Here is a 7336-nt window from a genome sequence, read left to right as displayed (position 1 = left end):
GTGACAGGAGGATGTGACTGGGACGTCTCCCCCAAGACAACATCAGAGAGACAATAAGAGACAGGGACTGGGCACTGTTTGTAAAATCCTGAGCGGACTCACAGAATTCAGCAAGAAACCAGAAGCATCAGACCTACCGCGCGTTCGTGCACGCACACACACACACACACTCACACATGAGCGCACATACAGGCACACACACGTGAACACACACGCACACACAGGAATCTTCTCAACATTATACTCTGCACTTTTGTTTCTTATCCCAACTAAGGATTGATGGATCAGACGGACTTACAGACCCATAGGAGATCTTCAGTGCCCCCTCTGCTTGTAAAGTCCAGGTGTGCCCTGCAGCTGTGGTGCTGGGCGATGAGGCTGGTGTGTTTCCGAAGGTTAGCCTTCTCAAGGCCATCCATGGTTTGGGCCTCATTAATTTTCCTGAAGAACATCTGACATGTTAAGAGAAGTAGCAATTAGAACCGAGGGGTGGTGTGATCAGCATCTCAAATATTTAAACAACGCGATTATGTAATATCTATCAACAGAGTTGGGAACAAGAAAGGAAGTAGACTGGAAGGGAAGAATAAGTATTGCTGCAGGGTTTGGGGTGGGGGAAGGCAGTCTCTTCTCCCATGCCTCCCAGATCTTCAAGGGACCAGCGAGGCAGACAAGCTTTTGCGAAGCTCTCCTGCCAGGGCCCCACACCGTGGCTACTGGGGGCTGATGCATGCCCTCCAGTAGTCTGCATCGATTAAAATCACACAAAGGATTTTCTGTGTTGTTCCTTAAAGTCTGTCTGTGTGGGGTCCTTCCAATTAGCCCCAAGCTTGGGGGCTGAAGTGTGTGTGTGTGTGTGTGTGTGTGTGTGTGTGTGTGTGTGTGTGTGCCCACCCACGCACTCAAGTCACCCCAGGACAGATTCATGGAGGGCCTACTATGTGCATGTAGAACCTTCCAGAACTCTGGAAAAAAGCTCTGGAACCCTGTTTCACTCATGTAGTCAACTCCTGCAGGCGTTGCCTCCTGGAAGCCCCCCGGAGACTCACAGTCTCTGTGTCCCACGCTGAGCTCCGAAAGCTTCCCCTTGGACCTACCCTTTCTGCTGATGCCACCACCTGTTGCCCAGACCAGGAATCTCCCATCGGGGCTCACCCCCCTTCCTGCCCTGTGCTTCTAGGCATTGACCATATTTTGCTATTTCTGCCTCCATACAGACATTCTCAAAAGTCAGCAGAAAGTCCACGGCCACGCCAGATAACAGCATCATTCCTCCAAACTTCCCTCTGCCCCTCTGTCCATGCCATTTAGCCTTCCTCCAGAGCTCCTGGTCCTTTTCCAAGGTGCAGAAATCAAATAGCTGAGGTCTGGCTCAGCAGGACCAGGGGCAGCTGGTTCTAGTAAAAGGTGGGACTTGTTGAGTTGGTAAAACCACCCGTTGCTCTGTGATCAGCACCTCAGGAATCTTCTCAACATTATACTCTGCACTTTTGTGATCAGATTATGCATTCATTACTCTTGGCCCGGGAGAATGTCTTTCTTGGGGCCAGTGGTGGCACTTGCAGTTGAGCACAAGTTATCATGCACAGGGACCCAGGTTCAAGCCCCCAGACCCCATCCCACCCAGCCCTGCAGAAAAGAGGCTACACTAGCAGGAATGTCTCTTTGTTTCTCTCCCTCTCTATCTTTCCCTTCTCTGTCAATTTCTTTCTGTTTTATCAACTAAAAAAAAAATTAAAAAAAAAAACAATTTTAAAAAGAATGTCCTGGGATTCGGCTGGTAGCGCAGTGGGTTAAGCACACATGGCACAAAGCACAAGGATCCCGGTTCGAGCCCCCGGCTCCCCACCTGCAGGGGTGTCGCTTCACAGGCAGTGAAGCAGGTCTGCAGGTGTCTGTCTTTCTCTCCCACTTTCTGTCTTCCCCTCCTCTCTCCATTTCTCTCTGTCCTATCCAACAATGACATCAACAACAGCAATAATAACTACAATGATAAAACAACAAGGGCAACAAAAAGGAAAATAAATAAATATAAAATAAAGTTTTTTTAAAAGAGTGTCTTATTCCTGTACTCAAAGTACAGGGGCCAGGCTAGGGCACACATGTCACCAAGAGCAAGGACCCAGGTTCAAGCCCCTAGTTCCTACCTGCGGGGGGAGGGGGGGTGGGGGAAAGCTTCCTGAGCAGTGAAGCAAGTACTGTAGGTGTTTCTCTGTCTCTCTTCCTCTCTGTCTGCTCTGCCCTCAATTTCTCTTTGTTATATCAAATGAAGAAAAAAAAAATCAAAGTACATAAGCCCTGTGTGTTCAAACTCTGCCCAGCCACCTCTCCTCTCCATGAATCCCCATTTAAATTTGTTATTAGTGATTTAATAATGACTAACCAGATCGTAAGATCACGGGGCTACAATTCCACACAGTGCCCACCACCGGAGCTCTGTGTCCCATCCCCTCCATTGGCCGCTCCCCTGTTCTTTATCCCTCTGGGAATCTGGACCAAAATTCTTCATGGGGAGCAGAAGGTGGGAGTTCTGGCTTCTGTCATTGCTTCTCCACTGGACATGGGTGTTGTCAGGTGGATCCATCCCCCCAGCCTGTTTCTACCTTTCCCGAGGGGAGCAGGGCTCTGGGGAGGGGGGACTTCCCACCCACCACCATCCATCTGGTCCCAGGGTCCAGCCATGGTTAAGCCTAGTGGAGAGGGCTGGGGGGTGCTGCGCCTGGTTGAGAGGACATGTTACAATCCACAAGGAGCAAAGTTCAAGGCCCTGGTCCTCACCTACAGGGGGAAAGCCTTTCGAGGGATGAAGCAGGGCTGCTAGTCTATCTCTCTCTCCCTCCCTCCTTCCTATTCCCTCCCCACTCTCAATTTCTCTCTATCTAAAATAAATAAAAAGACAGGGAGTTGGGTGGTGGTGCACCTGGTTGAGCACACATCTTACAGTGCACAAGGACCCAGGCTCAAGCCCCTGGTCCCCACCTGCAGGGGGAAATCTTTGCAAGTGGTGAAGCAGGGCTGCAGGTGTCTCTCTGTCTCTCTCTCCTATCTCCCCCTACCCTCTCCATTCCTGGCTGTTCTTATTCAATAAATAAAGATAATAAAAAAAGTTTCAATTAATAAACAAAAGCCGTGAGTACCCTGTGGCCAGCTGAGTTTCCTGAGGACGGGCGAGGCTCTGTTCTTATCAGCCTGGCTTGGGGAGATTGTTGGGGTCTGGATGGAGGCCAGCTCTGTAGTGAGTCACCACTGTAGCAAACCACCACAGCTGCCCACCTCAGAGGAGGAATTCCACAGCCGTTGCCAGAAGACCAGCCTCCCCAAAGGATGTGGGGGTGGCTGAGTGGGTGCAGTGGAGTTCAAAGCTTAGCCTGAGGTGCTGAGCTCTGGTGGGGGCTCTTCACTGATCCCCTCTCTCCTCACTGTCCTCCACTCTGCCCGGGCAACCTCTACCTCTGGTGTTTATTTGTTTTACCAGAACTGTGCTTGGCTCTCCTCTTTATGGTGGCCCCAGGGATTGAACCTGGGCTCCAGCTGGAATGTCTCGCCAGCCTGCTCAGGTGTTCATGCCTGGGACACAGGAGAAGCAGGTGTGGGGGTCACAGGACACACTGGCATCCTCTCCTGGTTCCCCCAGGAGGTGCCCGTCTCCCAGAGCAGACTCCTGGTCCCCACCCAAGCTGCATGCACCTAAAGACACACACACACACACACACACACACACACACACACACACACACACACACACTTCCTGTCTGGCCTTTCATGCCTCTGGGCCCCTTCTACTGTATTTCTGAGGCTGGACTTGTCCAGATTCTCCATGAAAGCCCATGCTGGGGAGTACCATGCAGTGTGGCAGTCCTCGTAGGCTGTCTGTCCTGACATCAAGGCCATTATACATGAGGCTCTTTCTTTCTTTCTTTCTTTCTTTCTTTCTTTCTTTCTTTCTTTCTTTCTCTCTTTCTTTCTCTCTTCCTTTCTTTTAATAGTTTTATATTTATTTATTTACTTATTCCCTTTTGTTGCCCTTGTTTTATTGTTGTAGTTATTATTGTTATTGATATCAGCATTGTTGGATAGGACAGAGAGAAATGGAGAGAAGAGGAGAAGACAGAGAGAGGGAGAGAAAGAGAGACACCTGCAGACTTCCTTCACCACCTGTGAAGCGGCTCCCCTGCAGATGGGGAGCCGGGGGCTCAAACCGGGATCCTTATGCCTGTCCTTGTACTTTGCATCACGTGTGCTTAACCTGCTTAACCCGTTGCTCTACTGCCCAACTCCCCGGAGGTTCTTTCTTATGCAGGAGTTGGCCTTATTTGCAAGGAGTGGTCCTGTGTGTTCTGAATGCCTCCTCAGAATCCTACATGCCCCCATCAATGGAGCCTAGTTTCAGGAATGCATGTGAGGACACACACACACTCAGACACACTCACACACACACTCACACACACACACACATACACTCATACACACACACTCACACCCACACACTCACATACTCACACACCCACACACACACACACACACACACACATATTGCCATTTTTTAAATCTATAATTAATAGTGGGTTATAAGTTCTTAAGCTCAGGGGGCTGTCGGGCAGTGGCACACCCTGTTAAGTGCACATAGTACTAAGTATAAGGGCCTGAGCAAAGATCCAGGTTCAACACCTGCCTCCCCACCTGAAGTGGGAGGACACTTCACAAGTGGTGAAGCAGGTCTTCAACTATTTTTTTCTCTCTCTATCTAGTTATCCCCCCTTTCTTCTCCCAATTTCTCTCAGTCCTGTCCAATAAAATGGGGGGGGGACTGGCCACCTGGAGCAGTGAGTTGGTAGTGTCAGCACCCATCCCAGCAATAGCCCTGATGGCAAAGATAATATATGTAATAATAATACAAATCTTTCTTGTTGAGAAGGGGTTGGGGGAGACCACGGGCATCACTCTGGCACATGTGGTGCTCGGGACAGAGCTGTAAACCTCCTGCGTCTACAACTCTAACCACTGTCCCACCTGCCCACGGTTCCCTCCCCTGTGTTCCCAGAGTGCTGCTCTGTGGCTTCTGTTTAGTAAACATTGATTGAAGTGATCTCCTTAGCTCTGCTCCTGGACTGTGTAAGACTATAAGCCCATGGTAAACCAATGCGAAAGAAAGAAAAAGAAAGAAAGAAAGAAAGAAAAGAAAAAGACAATACAGCCTGCAGAATAGCTCACCTGGACAGTGTCTTGCTTTGCCAAGTGCATGATCTGGGTTTTACCCGACTTCCACCACATGGGAAGGAGATTCTGTATAGGTGCCTCTTTTTCTGCCTCTCTCTGTCTGTCTCTGTCTTTCCTACTTCCCTACCTCTCTGTTCGTTTGTTTTTTACCAGAGCACTGATCAGCTCTAGCTTATGGTGGTGCAGGGGATTGAACCTGGGACTTCAGAGCCTCAAGCATGAGAGTCTCTTTGCATAACCATTATGCTCCCTCCCTACCCTGCCTCCTATCTACCTCTGTCTAAAAATAACTAAAGTTAAATTAAATTAAATTAAGGGAAAGAAAGGGACATCCTGTTTGCTTCTACTCCATCAGATATGACGCTGACCTTGGGTGCAGAGATTCGAGGGTAGCAGATGAGCCAAAGCCCAGAGGACAGTAGCCAGGGGTGAGGATGACCTGCAGCTTCACGCCCTGGGAGAGGTCTCTGTGTCTTGGCCTTTCAGAGACGTTGCAGGCTCAGGCCTCCTGTCCAGTGTCACAGCCGACAGCCACTGTCACCCTTCAGGGTCCTGGCTGGTCCACAGGATGGCGGTCGCCCCACCACTAGGCACCAGCCAAGAAACCCCCATGCTGGACGCACAGGTGTCTGGAGAGACGCCGTCACAGATTTCAGTGAACTCAGGTGCCACATTCCGGGCTGCTGGTGGCCTCAGAGGGGACCCAAGCTCCAAGGGTAAGACTTTCCCACCACCTGCTTTATGTGCAGTTTGAGGACCCTGGACCTAGCACCATTCCTCGGCTAGGTGAATCCCTTGATAAATATTGGTGGGAGAGACAGAGAGAAGGAATGAGAGAGGAAAGGAAATGTCTCCAGGGAGAGCTGGCTGCATGGGAGGCTGGGCTCTTCAGAGGAGATGCTCCAAGGCTCCAGTGGCCCCTGGCTGGGGAGGGTGTGTGTGTGGGGGTGCTGGGGATTGCATCATGCCTCTCGAGGCCCCCACCCCAGCCCCTGGAAATGATGTGCTCAAGTCCTAAACCCCTGAGCTTTGAAGGTGACCTCCTATGGAAGCAGGAACTATCCAGTTCCTTAAGGTAGGGGTGCACAGGAGAGGGGACTCCTCAGCCAACAAGACCGGCGTCATTATAAGGGTTAGGGTCAGGGAGAGAGAGGGAGAAGAAGGGGGAGGGAGGGAGAGGGAGGGAGGAGAGGGAGCTGGCGGGGAGGGAAAGGGAGCAGGAGCGGGAGGGAGAGGGAAGGGAAAGAGAGGGAGGGGAGGGAGAGGAAGGAGGAGGGAGGGAGAGGGAGGGGTAAGGAGGGAGAGGGAGAAGGAGAGGGGGAGAGAGGGTAAAAGAGAAAGAGATGGGGAGGCAGAGAGAGGGAGGAGAGAGGGAGGGGGAGGGAGAGGAAGAGGGAGAGGGAGAGGGAGGAGAGAGGGAGGGAGGGGGAGGGAAGGGAAAGAGAGGGAGAGGGAGGGAGAGGGAGGAGGAGGGAGAGGAGAGCAAGGGGGAGGGGAGGGAGGGAGGAGAGGGGGGAGAACAAGGGAGAGGGAGGGGAGGGAAGGGGAGAGCAAGGGGTAGGGGTAGGGAGGGGAGAGCAAGGGGGAGGGAGGGAGAGGGAGAGGAGAGGGAAGGGGAGAGCAAGAGGGGGGAGGGAGAGGGGGAGAGCAAGAGGGAGGGGGAGAGGCTACAGCACCAAATCCTCCTGCAGTGAGCTAGATCCCAGGCTGGAACCCGGATTCCTCCAGTGGCAAGGCGGCACCTGGACCAGGTGAGCTGTTCTGTCTGGCCCTCTGTGATTCCCATCTCCCTCCTCCAGGGCCTGGAGCGGGTGAGGAAGCCAGCCTCTCTGGAGCTCAGAAACGTGAGGGCGGGCTCCACATGTCTGTTTCCACTCCCGTCTCTGTCTCTTTCCTTTCCTGCAGCTGTCGGGGCTAGAGTTACTCCGCCCATGGCCAGCTTCAGGGGGGGGGGGGCGTGGGGGGGGCACAGATCAGCTCAGATGATAAAGGTGAAGCGGCAGACAAGTGTCCCTGTCCCGCAGTGAGGTCACCTGGCCAGCAGCCCGAGTGAGGAGGAATTTCCCCGTCCCTGACAATAACAGTTGTTTCAAAATCAAACAAGTTGAGATCGAGGAGT

At 52.1% G+C, this 7336-nt stretch overlaps 1 long non-coding RNA gene across 1 annotated transcript; it reads right to left on the bottom strand.

Annotated features, from left to right (window-relative positions):
- Window positions 1-383: 383 nt before the first annotated feature.
- On the bottom strand, window positions 384-6969 carry LOC132537626 (uncharacterized). Its single transcript, XR_009549087.1, has 3 exons — window positions 6894-6969; window positions 5586-5846; window positions 384-452 (listed from the first exon to the last, which is right to left on the bottom strand). It is a non-coding gene; the product is annotated as an uncharacterized LOC132537626 (long non-coding RNA).
- Window positions 6970-7336: the final 367 nt, after the last annotated feature.

The sequence above is a fragment of the Erinaceus europaeus genome, chromosome 3 (assembly GCF_950295315.1).
Source record: "Erinaceus europaeus chromosome 3, mEriEur2.1, whole genome shotgun sequence".
Taxonomy (NCBI): domain Eukaryota; kingdom Metazoa; phylum Chordata; class Mammalia; order Eulipotyphla; family Erinaceidae; genus Erinaceus; species Erinaceus europaeus.
The sequence above is the reverse complement of the archived record's forward strand: the minus strand, read 5'-3'. Positions and strand labels throughout refer to the sequence as shown.